Genomic DNA, 26,754 nt, shown 5'->3' with positions numbered 1-26,754 from the left:
TTTCTCTAAAAATCAATATTAAGCATCTCATTTCAGAGCTGAAAGAAAATATTTTACTATCCCGCAGGACATCTGAGTTATTAACCTTGAACACTAATCAGTATGTTAGAATGTTCACACCAGATTTAGAATTGAAGATAAAAATCTAATTAAATCAGCAGGGGGCACAATTTCTTTGAAATATCACAGTCTTTGCTGCAATGTTTGTTTCCTCTATTATCTGCTTACAGGCCTGCTTACCATTCTAACATGAAATATGTACCATATTTTCCCCCGGTTACCTGATTCTCTTCACTGAAATAGATTATTTTCCTCAAGTAGGGCCTGTGAGAGGGTGTGTTCTGGCCTTTTAGGGTTCAGGAGAATGACTCTTCTAGGCTGAGATCACCTCACCCTAAGCTGGACCTGAGGGAGAAATTGCAGGATCCCTGCTTTCACCACAGTGGTTCATCAAGGACCAGCGGGGATTAAAGTAGTGGGGTTTGTTGACTAACTTGCCAGTAGGAGCTATATAACCTGCTGATGTTGGCTGTGGGGAGCTTAGTAAGGAAGCTCAGTGTCCAACCAGGAAAATGCCCATGCAAGAAGTCTCACTCAGAAGTCTCACTGAGAAGGGAATCTTCCTGCTGTATATTTTGGACTATTTAGGTTTCAGTTATTATAAGAGTGACTGTTTATAAAGAAACAGTGAGTTGCACCTGAAAAATGGGGGCCTGATGTGGGTCTTGTGTTGATTTGATTTGGCTAACTGCCTAAAATATGTGCAGCACCCAGGGAGAAGGGAAGTGTTGCTGTATCAGCTGGAGAGTCTGGTGTCGTTACAAAGAAGGGATGCTGTGCTTAGCTACAGGGCTTGATCCTGTATGATCTCAGTTGACCCCTCAGCAGGACAAATCCTGAGACCCAAGTTCTGAGCTGCTGTGCTGTTAATCTGGTGTAACTTCAGAGGCTGAACAAACTAGTTCAAATTTACAATGATATCAGGGAGAGCACAATTTCCTTTCAGTCTTTAACTTCAGTGGGAAGTTAGATCCTTCCTGTTAGGACTGCCACCAACATGGGCGGCTATGATGGTAGTGTATGCAACAATATTACCATTAGAAAGTGGACTGGCACTCTTTATTCTCAAGCCACAAAAGAGCTACTCAAGGTGATGATTTTCAATAGTGAGTGCCCCGTGCTGAATTTGAACCAATGACCTAGAGGCAAATGAGCTTTTATCTCACTAACAATTGCCTGATTCATTTAGCTCCCTGATAAAATGGCTAGTCTTTAAATAATAGCAGAGGGAAGTGACATGATGATTTTTAAAGGGTCAGATTCTTTCACCTTGACTCCCACTGAATAATATGTATGTATCTGTCTGTCTGTGTTATGCTGCCACCCATCACCAGAGTATCTAAGTGCCTTCCATGTAAGATCAATATCAATAAAAAAGTCCCTAGTGGACTTCCTGGAGACCCTGGCATTTCTCCCCCGTGGGGGTGAAAACTCTGCTTGGGGTAGGATTGTTGGGTTTTAAGGTTTTGTAGAGGTTTTTATCCTTATTGGTAAGGGTTTGTTGGGTAGAAGGAGATCTCAGTGATGTGAATCTCATTCTTATGGTAGAAAGAATTTTTGAAGTGGATGATTTTTGCAGTGTTTCCTAAAGATGGTCTGCATTCGCCTAATCTCCTTTGTTTCCTGCTCTCACATGCTTTGTGATCTGCGTTGGCCCAGAGAAGCGCAGCTGTCATGGTAGTTCCTAAAGCAAAATTCAATCTTTGGTGAGCTGGGGCTTGATCAATTAATTGCTTTTAAAATTAGGATGAAGATCTTAAATTGGCATCAAAGCTAAATGGGAGCCAGTGAAGGAACTGGAACATGGGCCTGATGTGGCAACAGTGGTTTAAACAATGGAGAAATTCCTTGAGTTCAGGTAGTTGGTTGTAGGTTTCAATGGAACTAATCATGGTACAAGGCATTATTCAGTATGAGTCAAGATGGCAGAATCTGGGATATAGTGACTATGACTCTGGGTCAAATTCAGAGATGCAATAAATGGTGGTGTGAGTGTACGATGGTATAAGTTACACACCCAGAGCATTGTAACTGGAAAACCAACAAACAGGGGAGTGTAAGATGGCAGCGGGAGGGAGCTGCTTTCCTTGACACATTCTTACAACCTCCTGTTGGTTGCTTTTTCCCCCGATTGATCCCAAAACTTCTGCTCCCTCTCCCCAGACCTCATCTACACTGGAGAACTGTATCATGACTAGAAACGTATGTTTCCCCCAGCACATCTGTAACATGGCCCACATGTAATTTAAACCAGTTTACTGATTTATGCCACTCAGCTTCACCCTGTTTTCTGGATAAGGTGTGATGGGATGATTTGGAGCGAGGGGGAAAGTAATTTCAAAATAGTTGCATGGTATTGTGATAAGCTGAGTTGCCACTTAAGCTAAACCCTATATGATATACCAAACTTGCTCTGGCCTCGAGCATTTCCGTTATGAAAGCAGCCCCGCTCCCTCCCCCGAGCGCTGCTTTACCGCGTTGTATGCGAACCCATGTTATATCGGGTCGCATTATATCTGGGTAGAGGTGTAGTCAGTAGTAAATCTAATTCTGGAGTATATAAAATCCTGCTAATCTAATCTTCATCCAAGAAAGCAAATAAAACTCCTGAGCTGGGGAAACTTGTCTTAACCACAGCAGGGAATATCTTGCCTTTTGGGTGTGGAGGGGGCGAAGTTAATTAAAATTCAAGAAGACTCCTTGCAACAGAAGATGTGTATTTAGACACCTGTCAGGAGGAGCCCAATCACAAGTGTTAATACCTACATTATAAAGAACTCTTTGAACAGAACTGATGGTATTCACCCAAGAGCTCTGAAGAAACTCAAATATGAAATTGCAGAACTACTATCATTTAAATCAGCCTCTCTACCAGATAGCTAATGTAATGCTGATTTTTTTAAAAAAGGCTCCAGAAGGGACCCTGGCAATTACAGTCCGGTGAGCCTAACATCAGTACCAGGCAAATTGGTGGAAACTATAGTAAAGAACAGAATTTTCAGGCACACAGATGAAAGTGATTTGTTGGGGAAGAGTCAACACAGCTTTTAAAAAAGGAAATCGTACCTCACCAACCTTCTACAATATTTTGAGGGGGTCAACAGATATGTGGACAAGGGTGATCCAGTGGCCATAGTATACTTGGACTTTCAGAAAGCCTTTGACAAGATTCCTCACTGCAGGCTCTTAAGCAAAGTAAACAGTCATGGGATAAGAGGGAAGGTCCTCTCATGGATCGGTAACTGGCTAAACGATAGGATACAAAGGATAGACTAAATGGTCAGTTTTCACAGTGGAGACAGGTAAATAGTGGAGTCCCCTAAGTATCTGTACTTGGACCAATGCTGTTCAACTAATTTATAAATGATCTGAAAAAGAGGGGTAAACAGTAAGGTGGCAAAGTTTGCAGATGATACAAAATTACTCAAGATAGTTAAGTCCAAAGCAGACTGCAAAGAGTTACGGAGGGATCTCATAAAACTGGGTGATTGGGCAACAAAATGGCAATGAAATTCAGTGTTGGTAAATGCAAAGCAATGCAAATAGGAAAACATAATATCAGCTATACTGTACCTACAAAATGATGGGGTCTAAATTAGCTGTTATCTCTCAAGAAAGAGATCTCGGAGTCATTGTGGACAGTTCTCTGAAAACATTCACTCCATATGCATGGGCAATCTAACAGAATGTTAGGAACCATTAGGAAAGGGATAGAAAATAAAACAGACAATCACAGAAATCCATGGTGCGCCCACACCTTGAATACTGTGTGCAGTTCTGGTTACCCCACTTCAAAAAAAGATATATTAGAACTGGAAAAGGTACAGAGAAGGGCAACACAATTGATCAAGGGTATGGAACAACTTCCATATGAGGAGAGATTAAAAAGACTTGGACCGTTCAGCTTGGAAAAGAGATGACTAAGGGGGGATTTGATAGAGGTCTATAAAATCATGACTGGTGTGGAGAAAGTAAATAAGGAAGTGTTATTTACGCTTCACATAACACAAGAACCAAACGTCATCCAATGAAATTAATAGGCAGCAAGTTTAAAACAAACATAAGGAAGTATTTCTTGAAACAACACAGATTCAACCTTTAGAACTCATTGCCAGAGGAGGTTGTATAACTGGGTTAAAAAAAATTACGTAAGTTCATGAAGAATAGGTCCATCAGTGGCTATTAGCCAAGATAGTCAAGAATGCAAACCCATGCTCTGGGCGTTCTTAAACTTCCAACTGACAGATTCTGGGACTGATGACAGGGGATGGATCATTTGATAATTGCCTTGTTCCATTCATTCCCTTTGAAGCATCTGGCATTGGCCACTTTCAGAAGACAAAATACTGGGCTAGACGGACCATTGATCTGACCCTGTATGGCCGTTCTGATGATGTTTGTATGACAGAAAGCAGAAGGAAATGGAAAGGATTAAATATTGAGGGATATGGACTTGCATTCAATATTTTAAAAAATGGAACACGTGCTGTATTTAGGTATGATCCTGCTTTCTTTGTGCTGCACCTTAACATTTAAGACCCCAGCCTTTTTGCAGAGACAGCAGCCATTTTGATCTTATTTTATAATTGTTCCTGAGCATTTGTGGAAACTGAACAATACTGCTGCTGATGGTTTTTTAAATCTCTCTCTGAAGGGTGCTTCTTTTAGCAAAGTGTCATTTGTAACTTTGCATCTCCAGTTGTGTTTGAGGCTCATTGGCAAGGGTTGCTGCAGTTTAAGCATCTTCTCTGCTGATGAAACTTGATACAGTTGTAGGGTTGCAGCAGTCCCTTATTGCTAGGGACAGCCCTTATTTTCTCATCTCTGTGCAACAAGATCGGGAATTGCTGAGTGCTGCAAAAAGCATCAAAACATACCCCTAGTGAATGTAGGTGAGTATTGCTTATTATTATTTTTATATAATTAATATATTATTAATAATAATAAGGATGATCATAATATCGGGAGGAGGCGTAGGGTGGGGGTGCTAAAAACATGTCCTTATTTTTGAAATACAATGTTATCAACCTTATGTTGAAGCAATTTGCCTGCTGTTTGATGGAGCTGGTGTCTTTGAACTCAGGCGGAGTCATTTAATATAATCTCTAGTAACAATATTAGTTTGTCTGTGTATATATACCATGCTCATCACCATGCTAGCCGAGTGCCCTGCAATTTAAATAGAAATATTCTAGGTACAGTTGAATTCTCATTGTACATAGGCAGTTAACTCTTTGTTACCTATTGATCTGGAAGTGGTTTCTCCCAATTGAAATAAGTAAACGTAAAGCATCCATGTCCTGAACGTGTGAATGGAAAATAATGCACAGTACTTCCTGAGGAGCCATGAATATGATGGCCCCATTCTGGTGCATGGGAAACTTGTAAGTTAAGTTGATGCAGCTAAAGATAACTGGCCTGATCTGATTCTGAGCAGCTCTATTCATGAGCTAACTACAAGAAGGGCACAAACGTGGCTTTAAATTTCCTTAGAACTCTCATATACTGTAGCAGCTGGGGGCATTCCTGGTGTAAGTTAGAGAAACCCTGAGGCTTCTTTAAGTAATGGTCTCCTTTCCATGGCCCTTGTATGAGCCCTGGGGCAGAACAGGTAATGCCACCATGCACCTTCCCATGAATGGAACATCCCCTTACTGTTCCCAGCCTTCCCTTAACACTTCCCTGTCAGCTGAGGAGGGTCCCTGCGAGGTATTCCCAGGAAGAGTGTCCATCATCTATGTCCCCCCCCACACACCTTGCTTACCACTGGAGTCGTGTAGAAGGGGCAGACTGCAAAGGAGAGTCAGGCAAAATATGTTCTGTGTAAATTATTGGTCAGCTGCATTCTTTTCAAAATCATATTCCCATTTTACCCTTGCTATTGTACTGCGTATTGTATGAGAGCTGGGGTCTTTCACATCTCTTTTTTTGGTCTTGTTTTGCCAGCAAGTTTATCTTCAAGTGATAAAAAAAAAAAATAAAACTGTCCAGAAACATCTGCTGTATTGTAACATAGGCACGTTTAAAATACGTTAGCTAAAATTATCCCTGGCTTGGATCTCCAAGGAGATAATTGCTTCTGACAAGCCAGTTAATTCCTGGAGGAACCAAAGGACCTAATATGGAATTGATAGTCTGAAAAAAAAAAAAAAAGAGCAGGTGGCCCAAAAAGAGGACTCTCCTGAAGCTTCTCACAACCCACCTGTTTTATTACGAGCACCAATACCAACCTTGCAAAATAATATATGTTACTTGCATTGATAGCCTTTCTAGGCCATTGCTATTCATTTGTGTCTTTCTAGATAAGTAATTTAGGGCTTTATCCTGCTGTCATTGGCTTCAATGGGAGCTGGATAGGGCTCCTAGAGTCTGTCATGTGGTTATAGTGCAGGCAGTAGGCAGAGGTGAAAGTAAGCCTGTATGCCCCGGTACGGCATACCGGCAAGAGCCGGTGCTCTGTACTGGGGCAGCCCGGCTGCCCCGGGAGCAATTTAAAGGGCCTGGGGCTCCCAGCAGTGGCTGAAGCCCCAGGCCCTTTAAATTGCCTCCAGAGCCCTGCTGCTGGAGCCCTGGGGTAGCGGCTGCAGGGCTCCGGCAGCTATTTAAAGGGCCTGGGGCTCCCCTGCTTCTACCGCCCAGGCCCTTTAAATAGCCACTGGAGCCCCTCCGCTTCCCCAGGGCTCCGGCGGCTATTTAAAGGGCCAGGGCAGTAGAAGAGGGGAGCCCCGGGCCCTTTAAATAGTCCCCGGAGCCCCGGGCTGCTGCTGCTGCTACCCCGGTGGGAGGGGCACTTACCTTACAGGGTGGGCTGGGGCTGGCTCTGACCCCCTCAACCCCGCCCTTTCCGCCCTAGGCCCTGCCCCTTCCGGGGGCCAGAGCTGGCCCCAGAGTACCAGTAAGTCACTCGACTTACTTTCAGCCCTGGCAGTAGGTGACAACTGGCCTAGAATCCAGCTCCCTCAGAGCTCAGATGGCAAGCCAGGCCAGGTAATCCCCAGACCAGTAAGGAGTTCTGTCACTCCCTGCCCTGTAACGTAGGGGGACTTCGTACTGTGCGGTTCAGATCTCTGATACCAGTAGCCAGCCCACAAGTACAAGGCCTCACCCTAGCTCTCACCAGCTTAGTTACTCGTTGCAGGATGACACCAACAGCTCTTCCAGTCCTGAGAGTCTCCCCAAATCTGTCCTCCCTGCATTTCTAATTACCAGACACTTGGGCCATTCCACTCTGGTTCATTATCTCCCAAAGGTGTGAAACCAGCCCCCACAGTTACCAGCTCAGTTTGGTATACACATGCCACACAGTTTGTACATCAGAGACCTGCTTAGGATGAAGATAAAGAAAAAGTTCGTTTAATAGAAAAACCACAGATTCAAAGATGACATAGAAAAGGAGAGCAAACACATACAGGTTACACAGAAACTAAACTTAAAGTCGCAATCTCAGGTTTTACATTTCCACACTAGATTAAATTCTTTTTCTAATACAATTTACCTATTGCCTTAGAATAGGTTCACAGCATACCCCCTAGCTCTAGGAAGGATCCAGTGTACACAGACAGCTTCCCATCTCCAGACTGTCCCTCAAGTTCTGGAAAAGAAACCTCAGTTCCAAGCCTGCTTGTAAATCTCTTTTTCCTTTCTCTCCCCTCTCTCTGTCCATGGTGAGTCATGGTTTTTCAGAGAAGGGAAATGCCCTCTTGACTTGAGAGCCAGGATGTTCTTTTCAATTTCACTTGTCTTATAATGAAGTGTTACTTGAAGCCAGCTTCTTGTAAACAACTGGCTTGGGAGGTGCCCCTCCTTGCTTGACTGCGCACTGTCCTGCTGTGATGTATGGCACAGATTATGAGCACAGTTTTCTATATAAACAGATACCTGCACATAAATTCATAACTGCAGTCTGTATATAGATCTCATAAGGACCATCAAGTTCAGAACACTGCAACATTACTAAAGACATTACTAAATATCTTTTTATAGTACAATAATATTTTGGGCAATCAGTTGATTTAACTGATTATTTTGGGGGTTTAAACCTTCCTTTCTCCTCTTGGGGTGTCCAGACCCCAATTGTCACAACAGCCACCATGGGCAAGGCTACCATTCGGTGGAGACAAGGTAACTCACAATCCTGGGTACGCCAAGAATCATCACAAAATGTAATTCCGCTTTGCTTTCAATAATTGTAGTATGCATGTCCTGTCAGAAACCATACTAAAGCACAGGGAAACTCAGGTTTGGGCAGGGAATTCGTTCAAGAATTTAACTGTGGTTTTGAATAAGTATTTAGAAGAACAGCTGGTGTAATTTTTAAATGGCATTTTGGTCTACTGAAATTAGGCTTTGAAATGAAAAGTGCAGGTTTACTGTACATTCCAGCACTTGCAGAAAAATTGTAGTGACTCTTGAACATAGGAACTGACATACTGGATCAGAGCAGTAGCCCCATCTTGCACAGTGTCCTGTCTCTGACATTGGCCACTAACACATGCTTCAGAAGAAAGTACAAAAAACCTTTTATGAACAAATATGAAATGACCTGCACTTTGAGAAGATTTCATCCTAACTACTAATTAATGGGTGGTTATATGCCATACAAGTTATATATCCAATATAATGGTAACGGTGGTGCTTTCTTTTATATCAATCACTAAGCTTTCTTTGAATCTTACTAAGGGTACACTAAGAACTTACATCAGTATAGCTATGTCTCTCCGGGGTGTGAAAACTCCACATACCTGAGAGATGTAGCTACACTGACTTAACTCCCAGTGTAGACAGCGCTAGGTCAATGGAAGAGTTCTGAAAATGCTACAGCAGTGCAGCTGCTACTGCTGTGCTTCACTGTAGACACAATTTACGCTGACAGAAGGGGTTCTTCCCTGGGCATAGGTAATCCACCTCCCTGACAGGCGGTAGCTAGGTCACCAGAAGAATTCTTCATTTTAAATGTAGACATACACAAAGTGTGTGTGTATGTAGGTGTGTTTGAGTGTGGCGGAGTGGGCGGAATCCTGGCCCTGTTGAATTAATGGCAAATCTCTATTGACTTCAGTAGAGCCAGGATTTCACTTAATCACTAATATTTTCTGGTAATAAATTCCACCAATTAATCATCTGTGTTTCAAAATTTTGCTTTGAAAGGTAACAAGATTAAAACTGATAATTTTTTCTGGACATGCTGTGGTAAAGAAGAGCACCCATTTTACCTTCCCTACTGCATTCATTATTTATACACTTCTACTATTTCCTCTCTAAAGTGACAGTGAAAATAGTCCTTCCGATCTCTTCCCACTGAAGTTTTTTTCCATGTGTCTACTTATTTTCCTGACCCATTTCTGGAGCCCGTATGTTTCTGCTATGCCCTTAAGCTAGAGTAACCAAAACTGAACATAATCTTTAGGATAAGGATGTATCATTGATTTTTAGTGGAATTTTAATATGTTCAGAATGCTATTCTCTCTAGTTCTTTTTGTATTTTGATCACTGCACAATAGCGGTTTCTACTGAGCCACTAGATGCTACCAACAATTTATGGCCATGTCTTTTTCTTAAGTGGTTACATTTAATTTAGAACCAGATAAGGTGGCAGAGTAGTTCAAATTGTGTCTTCTAAAGTGTATTACCTTGTAGTGTCAACAGTGAATTTCAGCTGCCATCTTGTTTCTCAACTGCCTACTTTTAGAGTTCCTGGTCTTGCTTTACCTAAAAAAAATGTATGTCATCTGAAAATTATGTTACCGTTCTGGTCTGTAATTCTTAGGATCACTACATCTATTTATTGACATACAAAGGCTACCATTAAGTCCTTTGGTACAGGAGCTACGTTTAATAAGAGATTGTATATTTATCTAAAAAATGCTGTGTGTATCATCAGCAGAAGTACCATTCTGGAGAAAGATGGTATTTCTTGTCAGACTATCAAAATAATAATGGAATCCAAGGCTCTTCCCCTGCCATGCACACAGATTTTGGACAGCAGCATTTTCAAAGGTCCAGACAACCCCACATTCAAAGGGCTCACACTTTCTGAACATTTGTAGCTCATCTGTGAGCAAAATGTTAATAAGTGCAATTGAATGGGAAATGATTTTTGTTTCAATTACAAATTTTGATGACGATGAAAAGGGTTTTCATTACTGTTGAAAATATTTTCCAAAAATTTTCAGAAAACTTTCCATTTTTGGTTGTCAAAAACCAGAAGGAAAAAAAATCATCAACAATGGAAATTTGACAGCAATTTTGTGTCAGCTATGGAGAAAAAAATTGACCTCCTTTATTGATAAAGTATGATAGCTGACATCTACTCACTGCTAAGATGATGCTTAATCTAAGGAATCAATTATGGAACTGGATGACCCAGCAGGATTCTGGCCTTATTATTTTCAGCCTTCAGAAGTGTTAGCATATAAGCCTGTTTGTTAGCCTGAGATAGAATTTTGGGTTTGACTTTTAATACTCTTACGTCCTTACTCATATGTGTGAAGAACAAAGGACAAAGATGCTGTGTGTTGCATTTCCCACAACCAGATCGGGCTTTTAGTACAATGAGACACATAAGGGATAAAGCTAAAAGTGTTACAGGGTATGGTGGTAGTGTAATATATAAGCACACATTCGACGACTGCCTCAACTCCTCATCTCAAAGCAAGCTCAGGCAACCAGTTGGGAGGGGCAAGGGGGGATGGGGTGGGGGAAGGTAAAACACTAAAAGACCAGAGAAATGCCTGCCCCTGACTGGAGCAAAACCTCATTCCTTACCCCTCCCATAGGGTACAAAAGGGGTGGGAAGAAGACCCCGACTCATGACCCTCCAGAACGGAACATAAGTTATAAGGGGTGTGACTAGGGAAGTGCATTGCAAGTATATTTGGGCCTGCTAAGAAGAAGGAGTGGGAATGGGGACTGGGAGAATGGGGGACTGAGAATAGGAGAATGAGAAACAGGGACAGGGACACAGGCAAGGCTCTGCAGTGTCAGAGCTGGGAAGGGGGACACAGGGTAAATGCTCTGTGGCATCAGAGCTGGAAGAAGAACAATGGGAAGAGGGAGCTCCATCGGGGTGCGGATCTAGGGGTTAGAAGAAGAAGGGGTTCTATTGGCGTATAGAACTGTAGTTGGGGGAGGGAGAGGGGAAAACTATTGGCATATAAAGATAAGCCTGACTGGTGTGAAGGGCTTTGGAATATGATTGCTTGGAACTAAACCCCAATAAACATCACATTGCTGGCACTTTGGACTTCTGGTTTTCTGCTTTCCGCCTGCGTGACAAGAACCAGGGAAGGGGGTGAAGGGAAAGCCCTCTAACAAGGATGAGGAAGAAGACTCAGGAATTTGTCCAGTTCTCATCTGTGCACACTGAACTGGGGAAATGCATCCGATGAAGTGAGCTGTAGCTCACGAAAGCTTATGCTCAAATAAATTTGTTAAGTCTTAAGGTGCCACAAGTACTCCTTTTCTTTTTGTGGATATTAAAGGTCTCCCTAAGAATGACAAATAATGGGCATCTTTTTTTCGGGGGAAAGGTAAAGCTGTAAAAAACAAGTTATCAGAATGCTTCTAAAGAAGTATGAGTAAATATTTCCCTGCATATACTTAGTTGCTAGGAGCAGAGATTCAAATATGCTTTGTATGACTAGAAAGAAAGAGAAAGGTACAAACAGTTATCCCCTGGTAATAAAACATTGGGGCTACTCTCTCTATTGCAATGAGAGAGCACTGTACTCTCTATTGCACTGGATTTATAAGGCAGTGTTGGTGGCAAGGCTTTAGTGAAAATAAGAACAAGGATTGTTAGGAGCTCTAGCTGCAACACCGATCTCAGCTGAGGAAGTATTGGTTACGATTCACATCTGGCAAGTCACCATACATAGCCTGTTACACTGGCCAGTGCTCACCATCTTGTTTCATTTTGCTAATTAAAGTCATAGTTCAGTGTTTTCAACAGATATTTTCATAATGCAAATAATTACTGCAATACATCAGAAAACTGATAATGCATGAGGTCTCTGCAGGGATTCAGCCGGGCAACAGAGGTTCTTGAGGACCTGGGTAAAGTCTAAAATTCAGACCCCACCACCCTTCCAAAAAAACTGCCATTGAGGGGAAGCCCCTGTGCACAGAAGGGATGCAAGAGAGCAAGCCTGCCCCTTGCTCATCCCACAGCAGTGGCTCCTGTCCAGAGTGCAGATTCCCCTTTCCCCTCCTGTCCAGCCCCTCTCTCTGGGAGTTGAAACTTGGCCCACCGGGTTGCAGTGCCACTTAGGTATGGCCCAGTGATCCCTCCGTCAGGTGGCCAGGCCAAACCTGAGTGGCTCTGCAACACCTCACTCTAAGTTACAACACCATTCACTCAAATTTGGCCCAACTGTCTCTCCATCTTTATGGAAAGAATACAGGGCCAAACCTGATTTGCACTGTGACTCCATGCAGTTGCTGCTTCTGCTTTTTCTGATGTTTTTGCTCTTTTAGGTTTATTCTGATGTTCTCCTTTTGATTCTCCTTCTTCTGCTGCTCCTATCTTGACTAACTTTTGTCTGCCTGCTCTCTGCCTTATATACAGTCTTTGGTCTGTTCTGATTGGCTTATTTTTCAATCCTAACATTAGCGTACCTATCTGCCAATCACTTTTAGACCCTCTCTGATTGGTCCATACTTATATACCAATCATAACTGCTAAATCTATGGCAACCCTTACATGTTTTTGGACTGCGTATGCCTGACTGACCCCTCCCTGCAGTTTTAGACTGACCTTTGCCTGACCTTAGTCCACACCCTACCTAGCAACACACTAGTCATATGCTGCACTGCTTGAAATATTGACTGTCCTTGGCTGTGTGCCAACATTGATCGCACATTTAAATGACCAGACTTTTAAACCATAAACCATCACCTCATTTCTTTAACATATGATTACTTGTTAACTTATGTCCCTCAATGTTATGTTCTACCCCTGCTACCCCATTTCTTACCAATTTAATTAATTTTATTTCAGTTTTTTCTCTCTTTTCAGTTAATAGTGGCAAAACAGTGTTTTTCAGTGCTGTGCTTGGAAACAAAATAAAGCAGCTCAGAAGCCTCTGTATCACACAACCTGCACTAGCTCCCTCTTTATTTGCCAGAAATACTTTATGGTGCTGGTACTGGTTAAAAAGTTCTGAATGGTGTAGCATCATGTGATCTCTGAGACCAACTCTCCTTCCTGGACCCACTATGCCAGCTGAAATAATCAGGGACACTCTGTGTCTCAGAACTCGGGGAATGCTGAGGCAGGGAAATGCATGGAGCAGTGTGTCATTACTACTCTTAACAATGTAATGAATGTATATTCCCTTCTCTGCCCCTCCCTCCTACACACTCCCTGCTAGATCAGCTAAACATTGTCAAAAAAACTAAATATCTTTTTCTTGTATTAATCAGATATCAGATGTACAGGATGATTCATCATGTGAACATTGGCATTATTAGATTATGATGTTTGCAGGCGAATCCTTATTCAGTAATGGATAGCTTAGTAAACCCTAATGTAAATGGCTTATTGTGAAGCAGCAGTGCTACCTTGATCCCATTAACAATGGAACTATGATATTGACAACCACCTGAAATATTAGCTTCTTTCGTGATAATAAAGCAGAGTGCCTGAGAGCGCATTGGAAAAAGCCGCATGACATTCCATAAAGCTATCCTGCATTCCCATTTTGACTGTATACATTAGTATATGTTATCAAAAGGAAGCTATCTGATGGGTTCTTGAAAACATTCAATAAATCTAGTTGTCGTCCTCTGACAACTACAGACCTCAGTTTGGTACAAAGAGCTATGGATTGCATTTTACAAATGGCTGTTCTGATCCTGTTGCAAACAAGGCTGGTACTGATGAAGAGTTTGCATTTGTTCAAAACATCATCTGCTCTCACTAGATGGTACAAATCATACATTATGCAAATTAAAGCAGGGCCTCCTGTTTACCGCGTCCCCAAGGGCCTATGGCTGTCTCTTGAAGTCACCTGTAGCCTACTCCTCTTCTGAGCCAAGTTGCTTTTCTTCCCTTCCTTCTCCTATTATTTTTTTAGGAGGTGCTGGTTAATGTTCATTAATAAGCAGTCGTGTTATATACTCAAGAGACTACAAGTAGGGAGGAAGGCATTAGGGAGATTAGGGAAGGGAGGAAAGAAGTCTGGGAAAATGAAAAGGTACATTTTCTTATCTAATAGACTGTGTATTTGTGAGAGTTTCCTTTTCAAGGGCTAGACTCTGCACTTATGCACGTGCTTATCTTTAAAGATAGAATAGTCCCATCGACAGGTCTACTTCTGGGCTTAAAGTTAAACACATACATCAGATAAATTTGCAGGACTGGGGCCTTACTCCACAAATTGTCATAATCTTGCCCTATCTTTTTCATAGAATCATAGAATATCAGGGTTGGAAGGGACCCCAGAAGGTCATCTAGTCCAACCCCCTGCTCGAAGCAGGACCAATTCCCAGTTAAATCATCCCAGCCAGGGCTTTGTCAAGCCTGACCTTAAAAACCTCTAAGGAAGGAGATTCTACCACCTCCCTAGGTAACGCATTCCAGTGTTTCACCACCCTCTTAGTGAAAAAGTTTTTCCTAATATCCAATCTAAACCTCCCCCATTGCAACTTGAGACCATTACTCCTCGTTCTGTCATCTGCTACCATTGAGAACAGTCTAGAGCCATCCTCTTTGGAACCCCCTTTCAGGTAGTTGAAAGCAGCTATCAAATCCCCCCTCATTCTTCTCTTCTGCAGACTAAACAATCCCAGCTCCCTCAGCCTCTCCTCATAAGTCATGTGCTCTAGACCCCTAATCATTTTTGTTGCCCTTCGCTGGACTCTCTCCAATTTATCCACATCCTTCTTGTAGTGTGGGGCCCAAAACTGGACACAGTACTCCAGATGAGGCCTCACCAGTGTCGAATAGAGGGGAACGATCACATCCCTCGATCTGCTGGCTATGCCCCTACTTATACATCCCAAAATGCCATTGGCCTTCTTGGCAACAAGGGCACACTGTTGACTCATATCCAGCTTCTCGTCCACTGTCACCCCTAGGTCCTTTTCCGCAGAACTGCTGCCTAGCCATTCGGTCCCTAGTCTGTAGCGGTGCATTGGATTCTTCCATCCTAAGTGCAGGACCCTGCACTTATCCTTATTGAACCTCATCAGATTTCTTTTGGCCCAATCCTCCAATTTGTCTAGGTCCTTCTGTATCCTATCCCTCCCCTCCAGCGTATCTACCACTCCTCCCAGTTTAGTATCATCTGCAAATTTGCTGAGAGTGCAATCCACACCATCCTCCAGATCATTTATGAAGATATTGAACAAAACCGGCCCCAGGACCGACCCCTGGGGCACTCCACTTGACACCGACTGCCAACTAGACATGGAGCCATTTATCACTACCCGTTGAGCCCGACAATCTAGCCAGCTTTCTACCCACCTTATAGTGCATTCATCCAGCCCATACTTCTTTAACTTGCTGACAAGAATACTGTGGGAGACCGTGTCAAAAGCTTTGCTAAAGCTTTTTGACCCTCTGGATATAGTTAGCAGTAGAGCTGAGTGGATAATGGATTTTTGGCTTGGGGGCCATGCTAGCAGATCCTCATAGAGAAGGGAGGTGCTGTAAATGGCAAGAAGCCTCAGTCTGAATACAGTAGAACAGTGGTTTTCAACCCAGGGGTCCGCAGACTATATCTAAGATTTCCAAAGGGGTCCACACCTCCATTTGAAATTTTTTAGGGGTCTGCAAATGAAAAAAAGGTTGAAAACTGCTGCAGTAGAACCATAAAGCAAGTACAGGATTAAGGCATCACCAGCAATAAAGATTCTGCAGCTGGAATTTATTATTAATTTATTATTTGTATTCCAATAGTACCTAGGAGCCCCAGCCATGCACCAGGAATCCATTGTGCTAGGCATTGGACAAACACAAACTAAAAGCTTGGAATCTAACTACAATACAAGAGTCAACAGATGGATACAGGCAGACAAAAGGAGAAGTACAAGGAAACAATGAGACAATATTGGTCAGCATGATAAGCAGTTATCGCTGAACACCAGCAGCTTAACTGTTGTCAGGTAAAAACATGGGATCATGGATTTTGAAGGTAGATAATGAATTAGTTTTGTGGATGTTTATAGGGAGCTCCTCGCAATCATGAAGGGTAGCATCAGAGAAAGCATGGAGGTGCTGGTTTGGAAATTTTTACAGGCGATGGCGACTGGTATCATGGGATGATTGAAGGAGGGAGTCGATATCTCAACAGTGAATGAGAGATGAATAGGCCCTTGAAAGAGAAGACAAGTAGCTTGTGATAGCCAAGAAGGTGCTAGTGGAGGGATGCAAGAAAACAGGTGACATGATCAAAGTGACGGGCTAGGAAAATGATCTTTGTAGCAGCATTCTGAATGGATGTGAGTGGAATGTTTGTCAAGGCCAAAAAGAAGGATGTTGCAGTAATCAAGAAGCAAGTTTATGAGAGCTTGGATGACAGTTTTAGCTGTCTGGATGATTAACAAAGGCCATATCTTAGAGATGATATACAGAAAGTATCTGTGAGATTTAGACCTAGCCTGGACATGAGGACCTGGATAGAGGTCCAAGTTTAAGATGATAGCTTATGGGCCTGAGTGACAGGTAGAAGCATGGTGTTGGCCTCAGTGTTCAAGAAAGGATGTAGCGGGAAGGGCTTGGCAGATAAGAGAGCAGGGAGATTAGGAGCTCTGTTTTAGCCATGTTGACCTTGAGCTGAGATGTCAGAGAGACGGGGAGATTTTCATTTGGACAAAAGGAGACAGATCTGTGAGTCATTAGCATAGAGCCTGAAGCTGAATTTGTGTCTGTGGATGGGATTACCCAAAAATAAGGTGAAGAAGGAGAAGAGGAAGGGACCAAGGACAGAGTCCCGTGGAATCCCCACAGAAAGTTGGAGGGCAGATGAGGAGGATCCTCCAAAGGACGTGACAAAGAAGTGAGCAGAGAAGTAGGAGGAGAACCAGGAGTGAACAATGTCACAGAAGCCCAGGGAAGACAGGACTGCAAGAAGAATACCATGGGCGACGCTGTCAAAGGCAGCTGACAAGTCAAAGAGAATGAGGATGGAGTACTGGTTCTAAGTTTTAGCTAAGAAGAGGTCACTAGAGATTTTGGTGAGAATATGTTCAGTGGACTACAAGGAACAGAAACTGGATTGGAGAGGGTTTAGGATGGAATTGGAAGAGAAGACCTACAGACAGGGAGTTTAGAGAGGAAAGAGAGAAGGGAGATGGAATGATAGCTGGAGAGGCAAGTGAGGTCTAGGGTATTATTTTTCTAAGTTGGGAGTGACTAAAGCATGATTGCATTGTGAGGGAAAAAAGCCAGAGGAGAGTGAGAGGCTAAGGAGAAGACTAAGGGAAGGGATGAGCGTAGGCACGCGGGAGATTGGGAGAACTTAGTTAACCATTGTTGATGAATGATCCAGAAAAACATCCAGTCCTTTCCAAGAGCTGGGTTGGCTCTGTGGTGCTAACAAGGGTTAAATGTAATACAGTTGCATGAACAAAGAGGAGGCAAAAACTGAGGTAGTGTGGTTGCATTTTGGAACATTCAAGCAGCAAGATCTGTGGGAAACATACTGGTTGCAGTTTGCGGGGTTCACGTACCTAAATTTCAGGTTTAAACAAACTCAAATTGGAACATAATGAAATCTACCTGCAAACCCAAATATCTCCCCAGTTTGGCCCAAAACTGGGCCTGGGATGCTAAATCTTAGCAAACATGTCAACGGATCTGGCAGAGTTTTGAGGGTTGGGTTATTCTTTTACGTGAGTTTTGCATTGTTTGGGGGTCTCATCACAAACATTTTGTAGAGTTGAAAAAGCAGCATTTTAGGAGGAGAGCACCAGGGCAATGCTACTGTCAGAATTAAATCAAGGGAGGAGCTAGTAGCATGGAGAGGGGTGGAATTTGGTGGGCTAGGAGAGACCACACTGAGGACAGAGTCGTGGCCATGGAGCATTAAAAGAGCATTGAATATCCTTTGATACATTTTTCTTCCATTTTTAACATTAGAAGACCACACCACTGGCTGCTGTAACTCAAATGATTCGATGCACCTGTAGGATTAAACATAACAAGCCAAATGGATGACTTCAGTGGCATTACTGCAGGGACAAATTTGGCCCTGTTTCTCTTGATTTGCTATATTATGTGATTATACTGATGTATTAACTCCCAGGAACACATCCGTCTTGATTTACTCATTAGAAATGGGCAGCACTACTTTTCTTTTTGAACATCTCAGAAATGTGAACGGTTAATTAAAATGTATGGCCCTATCAAATGTTATTGTAATTGCATTTCAATACTAATTTAAATGGTCAAAGAATAATAAAGTTAGGTATTACTGTATGTCTGTTGTGAAATGCTGAGAGAAATGTAGAGGGAACAGAGAACCCCAGCAATCAATTTCTGCTTTGCCTGTGGACACCAGTGTGGTCCCTCATACTGCTGGACCTGCTGAGAATACCATTTCTTTGATTAATGAGTGGTATTTTTCTGTGAAAATCAAAGAGTTTACTATTATTTGCTGTCAGAAATTGTTTGCCTTACTAACAAATGAAGGAGAAATTTATTTTGCACGTACCTCATGCTGGTAGAGCCATTAATCAGAGCTGTCTTTTCTGAACCTAGAGGGCCAATTAATAATGATGAGTTGGAACCCCATGTAGGGTATATTTCACAAGTACAAACTGATTGCTCGTGCCTATTTAGTTTAACTGGTTGTTCCACCCACTTACTCTTAATTAGCTCATTCCCTGCTCTTGCCATCCATGCCTTGCTCTCACCCAACCATGCCTGGCCATTCATCCTTGCCTTCTATTCTCACCTCAAGTCTTCTCTTCTAATGTCTCCTTTCTCTCCCTTCCAGCTCCACTTCCCTTTTACCCTCTCACCCCAACCCCACACCCACTCTCTTTTCTGTACTGTACTGGTAGGAGCAGTGTCACACTCGGCAAGCCAAGCAGTGGTTCTGGGGTGTGCTGTGTGGAAACAGCGTGTTGTGTGCACCTGAGATAGGATAAATAACCTGGACCCATTGCATTGTTGCAAGTTGACTGTGATTGCACCCAAGTAAGTTGCAAAGGTGCAATTCTGCAGCACAGACTATTCTCGTCATGTTTTTGAAAAGTGGTCTACAGCACAGCAAGGCATCATCTAACTTTAGCTTTCCCTTCCTTGATGGAGCCAGAACTGTCATTTTGCTCTGTGTTAAAATATTTGCTTCTATGTAAGAAACTTTTTATAAAATACCTTTTTCAGCTTGTCTCAAAGTGTCACACTCTGCCCCAAATCCTAACCTAGCTTCTACCAGCTCTATCTATTATTTGGGAAGCACTGACTGTGCTCAACCCCTGCCCAGAATTGTTTATGATCTGAGAGCTCAGCTCTAAAAGCACTTACACATGAATAGCTTTACCCACCTGAATAATCCCATTGAATTCAGTGGGACAGATGGTGCCTGCAAGGTCTAGTTGCAGTGGGAACTTCATCCCACACTGAAACACCCCCGCCCTTCTTAGAAAGCCCAGAGGGCCCTCAGTCGGATTAGAATCCTCCTGAAGGAGGGAATAGGAATTTGGCTGGGGGAGTGGGAACACTAATCACCCCCTCCAGCTCTACAGATTCTTTAAAAATCTGTGGCCCCGTCTCTGGTGAGGAAATCCCTGTAGGATGACAGGACGTTATCTAAACCAAATTAGAGGTTAGCATATAAAGTGCAGGACTGTGTGTTGCCCTTTCACAAAGGGCAGGCTACTGAGATCTCTTCCTCAAGGGGAATGTCATTTGCCTCATTTTCGTTCAAGTTATACCAACAGTGCTTTAACCTTTCCCCTCTTAAATCAATACTGTCTTATCATAGTTTTTCTCTTAATAGAGATTAAGTAATTGTGTTGTGATTGAGTAACTGTATCATGCTTCTGGATGCCAGCTAAGCCACTGGTCTGAAACACCTCACCCTTATCAGGCTGCTTTCTTTTCTTTTCTTTTCTTTTCTTTTCTTTTCAATTCAAAGGGTGAGTGTCAGGTTAAAAATCTTCTTTTTAAAATCCCCTGAAATGTTCTTACCCCATTTACAAACAATACCTATTACTATTTTTTTAAAGTGTAGTTTATTTCGCATTATTTGTAATGCTTGTTTTACACACTGTATTTCTTTTAACTTGGTCAATGAAATTTGACCCGAAACTAACCTAAGACTGCCCACTCAATTTCACTGTCAAATTTTCATGCGCTGGTACAATGCTGTAATGTTTGGTTTGCAAACACTGCAGGGGGCTGTTTATAAAACTGTTTCATTTAGAATTAAAATAATGTTCACACCAAGCTAAAACATGTTACCTTTTTTTTTATATAACCTAAACTTAGGGCTAAGTGTCTCTTGAGCATGTCCCTTTAAGTGAAAGTAGTGTATCTGAAAGTTGCCTGATAAGAGCCCTGGAGATAGCAGTTCTGTCTGACTAGCGCTATAGCTAGCAGCAGAGTCAGGTTACACAGAATGCTTTCCCAGTACACCTCAACCCTGTTATGAAGGGACACTCTCTAAGGCTAAGAGCAGGTCTGGTTCTGGCAGGCTGCACACCTTGTACCCACATGGGGCCCTGACCTGGGACTTGACCCACAGCGTGAGGGAAGAAGGGAGGGAAGAAGGAGGGAATCACTGCTACACTTGGTCAGTTGCTCACTTCACACATTAGGAGGGAGAGTGAGCTGCTGACTCTGTCAGGTATGTGCCGCGGGCCCCAGCTGCAGAGCACTGTGTACACCACCTCCTGCCAAGCCAGAAAGAGGAAGGGGCAGAAGGATGGTGGCCTAGAGGGGGATTCCAGGGACCCTCTCTACCTTATGAATGTTGGTGGCAAAAGGGGAAACTTCCTGTGGCCCTGCCCCACACCTGCAGTGAATGGTGCCTCAGTGGTGGGCTTGGGTTCAGTTCCATGCTCTGTCACAGACTTCCTTTTTGACCTTCAGCAAGTCACTTAGCCTCACTGTGCCTCAATTGCCCATCTGTAAAATGGAATTAACAGCACTTCCATACCTCGCAGGGGTGCTGTGAGGATAAACACATACTCTAAACAGACCATGCACATTCTTAAAGCTAACTTAAAGAAAGCACATGCATATGTGTTTGCTGCAGCAGGGCCTACCACAGAAATGCTACTGCTATTACTTAAAATGATTATATTCTATATTTGTAACTCGTAACTAATACAGAAGCTGATTCTGCTGCCAATTCCCTAAACCCACTTCATACTCATGCTGAGTAGTACTTTAGTGCTCAAGTATTTCCAAACATTTGGGTTATGGTGTCTACAATTCACTATCATTAAACAAAACCATAGATGGGAAAATAAAGGTTCTTAAATTATCACTGTACAGCAAACATTTTTCTCTCTTAAATATTAGCCCTGGAGAGGGTGATTTTGGATCCAGTGCACTACTTGAAAATATGGATTTTATACTACTTTTAGGATTAAATTGATTGATCCTCTGTTTGCTGGGGGGTGACAGGGGTGGAAAGGGGATGGTGTCAAAAAGAGTATATAGTATGCTGGCAGATGAAGAGAAGGTTGCTTGACTTTTCCCTATTAAGGAAGAATGGTAATATTCAAGTATAAGTATTTTGGAAGATGCACTTATGAAAATTATGGAAAAATAAAATGGTTGTACTAGATGCTGCCTTAAATTGCCCCAAGGAATAACTTTGCTGCCTGTTTTATACATTTGTTAGTAATATTTTCTTCAAGTGAAGATCCTGAGACTTTTGTGTTGTACACTAAAGTTTTTCTTTTAATAGAGCTAAGCATTCCTGATTTAGGCACTGTCAGACTTCTGATATGCTGAGATTTCATATAAATCTCTCTTATCATAACTAAGACAGACAGATTATTGAGAGAAGAGGGTTTACTCATAGTTTGTCTAGTATTCCTTTAAATATTTCAGTCAGATGAATAGGCGGGGAGAGCCCGGTCTCATGAATCTTCACAGAGATGTTCATGTATATACTCTTGAGAGACAAGCTGCAGTACATGGGTTATTTTAAGCAGCAGTTGCCGGTCTTTGTGGCACTGAAAATCCATGTGATCTGCAAAAGCTGACAAATAAGGAATTAAAGCAGTTATGTGAAGCCAGCAAAACCTACTCTTTGCTGAATTATGAATCACTATAGATGGACGGGTCTGAGGGAGCAATGTCCCTGGTTAATGAAAGTTCAAACAAGTTTAACTATGTAAAATGCACATGAAATCCATCTTGTTAGCTACCCTCATACCAACATAAACATCAGGTAGGGGAAATTAGTGGAGAGAAAAAAAACTTCGTTTTATTCATTTATGTTAATTTAAAATATCTTAAACTTTGACTATCCTGAGTCTCAAGATTCTGAAACCTGCTCCATTTTGGATGAATTAACGTTGGCTTTGAAAAAAAAATTAATCTCCCCCCACCACATACACCCACCAAACTTAATGTGTGTGATCCTTTACCTGGATAAAACTCTGATTGAAATGAGGACTGTAGGATTTGGTCCTGAATTGTGTCATTTCAGTTTCCATGTAGTAAGTAATTTCATTGGACATTTTTTGGCATGAGAACTCAGCTTCATGATCCTATCACAAAATCTATTTCTGTTAAATAACACAGAGCTGCTCTATACACACTTGTTCAGCAAAGGAGGATCTTTTGTGCCAAGAATCATAAAAGTTTTGTATTCATGAGATGGGATATGCAACCCCCGCATACACATTGGCTAGGAACGAATTAATGAGCTACTGTGAGCTCAGTCAGCCCCACTCCACTAAACCTGCAACTGATGTCAGGCCTGGAGCTAGGGGCTAAAAGGGGAGAGGCCAGCTCAGTTGGGAACAGGCTGTGGAAGAGAGCTGACCTACAGCGCTCACTCTGTGAGAAAAGCCTGGCTTCAGTCCATTCATTTCCACACCTTAATGTGTTTATATTTCTCAAGACCCATCTTAGCTTTGAATTTTGCTTTTTGAACTGAATCAATGCAAAGCTGCCTTCATCAGCATGAACTGATACTTTATGACACAACCATTGCTGACTTTTATCACTCAATGGCAGTTAATGGAATAAAATATAGACCAATGTTGAAAAAGGCACCTATTCAAAAAATAATGCCGTTCCTGTTGAAATAATAAGGGGCATCTAGTTTCTGGAAATGCATCTTACCAGTTTTCATTTGGAATAGAAGTCTGAGCATCAGCAGCTGAGCCCCAAAGTACTTCATTGTGTGTTTAAGGTTAAGCATATTGGTGATCCCACCCCTCTTCAACAAAGCTCTGAAGCACACGCTTAAGAACCACTGAAGTCATGGCACTGCTCTTGGCAGAGACTTAAGCAAGTGCTTAAAATGCTTTGCTGAAGAGGGATGGAACTAGTTAGTGGTTACGTACTTTGCTGTATTGGGGACTTATGGACAACATGGATTACTATTCTGGATGTTCTCTTACTGCTACAGATCTGATTTCTCTGGCTGGTAAGATAGCACCTGGTAAGCTATTACACTGGATGCTCTTTCAAACTATTCTATTAGGTTTGTATCATTTGTAGAGTCTTATTTAATAAGCAAAGTAAATCAGTTTGGTTCCCCCCTCACTGGCAGCCTGACAAATCTAGTCTAGTATCCTGTGTGTGAAGGTTCGTGACTGGTAAAGGGGCCCACCAGATGTGTAGGGACACAGAAGATCCCTTTAGAAATAGCAGCAGGTGATCTGTTGACTGTTGCTGATCTCTTTTTTCCCCTTTAGTAAATTGAAAAGTGCCTTCCAGTCCTGGTTTATTTCTAAACTAGCACTATCATAATTCTTGGTCCACCAGAAAAGCATTCCAAGCACCCAGGGCTGGGTTATGGCAATCTGGGGCCATACAGTAGTAGGAGGCTCCTCCCACCACAGAGAAGCAAGGGTGGCATCAAAAGATTTCCATTTCCCCTTGGTTGTGTCTGCAGTCAGCCCCACCTAGTTCTGGGAGCAGCAGAAGTGCCAGCAGGAGAACCCCTCCCTTTTCCCCGTCACCAAAGCAGCATCCGGGCCCCCTCCTCCTTGCTACAATCCTGTCTCACAAAGGAAAGGCAAAGGAAGGACCCCCATTACTTACCCTTGCATCTGGGGTGTATCTGCTTAGATGGGTGGACCAGACCAACTGCATTCTTCTCCGCCTGCCATACACGGTCTGTACTGGGCTGTGTTGCTCTGCTTCTTCCTGATGAGCACTGGGTTTCGGAGAGAACACCCCATGGAGGTGAATGGCGCAGTTCACTTAGAAATTTTCATTCAAACGAGTTACTAGAGATTCTAACAGTTGTATGAGTCCAGGATCTCGCGTGCTAGGGACAGACCATCAGTACCTATGCCTTTATCTCTTTCAGCAAGAATCACAGTTTGGACTGGGTGTTTCACCATTGAATACAGGGGGAAGTTTTGTCTGACAGCAAGTTTACTCGCTAAAGTTTTATATACACCAGCCTATGCTTCCATTCATCCAGAGCCCTTCCTTCATTGTTAAAATTAGATTAACAAGGGCTGCTCTCCATGGTCCTGAACATGGGGCTTCAGTTTAACATACTACAACCCCATTGATATATTTAGCGTAGCCCTCAGTTACGTTTCCAGTCTTTACCAAATATCATTTGAATTACGTGGGCTAATTATGGCCTTCATTTGTAGTCTGCTGGACTCAATCTAGTAGGCATACCATGGACATAACTGAGGGCCAAAATTAGCCCAACTAGTCAAAATAAAAGAGAATGAGTGTTTATTAAAAAGTCATGTTGTAATACCCTTGCCCTGCTCATTGCCAAAGGCACTACTACAATTAATAAGAAAACCATGCAAACTAAACTATATGGCTTTATTTCAAATTCAAAATGACCTTGACAAATTGGGGAAGTGCTCTAAAATCAACAAAATGAAATTCAGTAAAGACAAGCGCAAAGTACTACATTTAGGAAGGAAAAATCAAATATACAAATATAAAATGAGGAATAAGTGGCTAAGCAGTAGAATTGCTGAAAAGGATCTGGGGGTTATAATGGATCACAAATTGAATCTCAGCCAGCAATATGATGTCATTGTGAAAAAGGCTAATATAATTCTGGGGTACTAACAGGAGTGTTGTATGTAAAACACAGGAGGTAATTGTCCCACTCTACTCTGTTCTGGTGAGGCCCCAGCTGGAGCACTGTGTCCAGTTCTGAGTGCCACATTTTAAGAAAGATATGGATCAACTGGAGAGAGTCCAGAGAAGAGCAAAAAAAACCAAAGTTTTAGAAAACCTGACCTTGGAGGAAAGATTAAAAATGTGGGTATGTTTAGTCTTGGGGGGAAAAAGACTGAGGGGGGAACCTGGTAACAGTCTGCAAATGTGTTAAGGGCTGTTATAAATAGGACAGTGATTTATTGTTCTCCATGTCCACTGGTGGTAGAACAAGAAGTAATGGGCTTAATCTTCAGCCAGGGAGAGTTAGATGTGATATTAGGAAAAACTTTCTAACTATACAGATAGTTAAGCACTGGAATAGGCTTTCAAAGGAAGTTGTATAATTCCCATCACTGGAGGTTTTTAAGAACAGGTTAGACAAACACCTGTCACCTAGATGGTCTAGGTAGACTTGGTCCTGCCTCAGTGTAGGGGCTGGACTAGATGACCTCATGGGTCACGCCCTGACTCACATTACTATGAGTCAGAAGGGGCATAAAATATCTGGATTATACAAGGGTTATTATTTTTTTAGAGCGTATTTTGTAAACCCTTTCCTGCAGCATTGTGATGTGATTGTTTAATTCCTAGTGTAACTTCAAACACTCTCATTTTTTTCAAAAAACTCTTTTAATTGATCTTCTAATTCAAATTTGTGAAGAGCCAGGTATGCCTAACCTTATATAGTAAGTGATATCTGACATTTGCCATTATTTCAAATATTTGCACAACTTGAAAGAATAGAGTTCAGAATGGAGACCTAGCAATAAGGTTTTACAATCATGCAGTATTATGTTAGCCAAGTAAACAGATATACGAGGGGCTGCAAGACAATATTCATAATACAGAACACTAATCCAGATTGGACAGGTGAGCGAGCGGCTTACAGACTTTATGAATCTCTGAAAACAACCCTTTCCTTCTTCATCACGTGTTCTGTGCTTCTCTGCTGTAGTGAGAATCAAACAGTGGAGGAGGTAGCAGTTCAGGAGCTTCTGCAGCTGAACTCAACTCTAATTTAATGATGATTTTTTCATGAATTCCACTAAAAAAAGACCTGCAATGGAGGGTGGAATGGAGGGTGGAAAACACTGAAATGGATCGGAGGAAACAAATACAGTTAATGCTGTGACCTTAACTGACACTTTTTAACACATCCTGTCAACGTATGAGTAAGAGACAGAAAATGCATCTCAAACTGTAGTTGCCTTTGCTTCAGAAAGGCCTCTTGGGGAACACCTCCTACAGACTAGCACTAACATAAAGAACATTAATGTGCAAGGATGTCCAGACAGCCGGGCAACTGGTCATGGCTGTGACTGGAGTGGGTGCAGGGACAGCCTGTCAGAACTACCAGACTGCTGGGAGTATCCCCAGCAAGGTAGCAACATTGAGCAGACTGGAGT

General features: G+C 42.3%; 1 long non-coding RNA gene across 1 annotated transcript in view; it reads left to right on the top strand.

The window, feature by feature from the left end:
• The first annotated feature begins 4,626 nt into the window (after positions 1-4,626).
• Positions 4,627-26,754, top strand: part of LOC141983874 (uncharacterized) — a 56,288-nt gene continuing 34,160 nt past the window's right edge. The window contains exon 1 of the long non-coding RNA XR_012638549.1: positions 4,627-4,952. This is a non-coding gene — a long non-coding RNA (uncharacterized LOC141983874). The remainder of the gene's footprint in view (positions 4,953-26,754) is intronic.

The sequence above is a fragment of the Natator depressus genome, chromosome 3 (genome assembly GCF_965152275.1).
Source record: "Natator depressus isolate rNatDep1 chromosome 3, rNatDep2.hap1, whole genome shotgun sequence".
Taxonomy (NCBI): Eukaryota; Metazoa; Chordata; order Testudines; family Cheloniidae; genus Natator; species Natator depressus.
The sequence above is the reverse complement of the archived record's forward strand: the minus strand, read 5'-3'. Positions and strand labels throughout refer to the sequence as shown.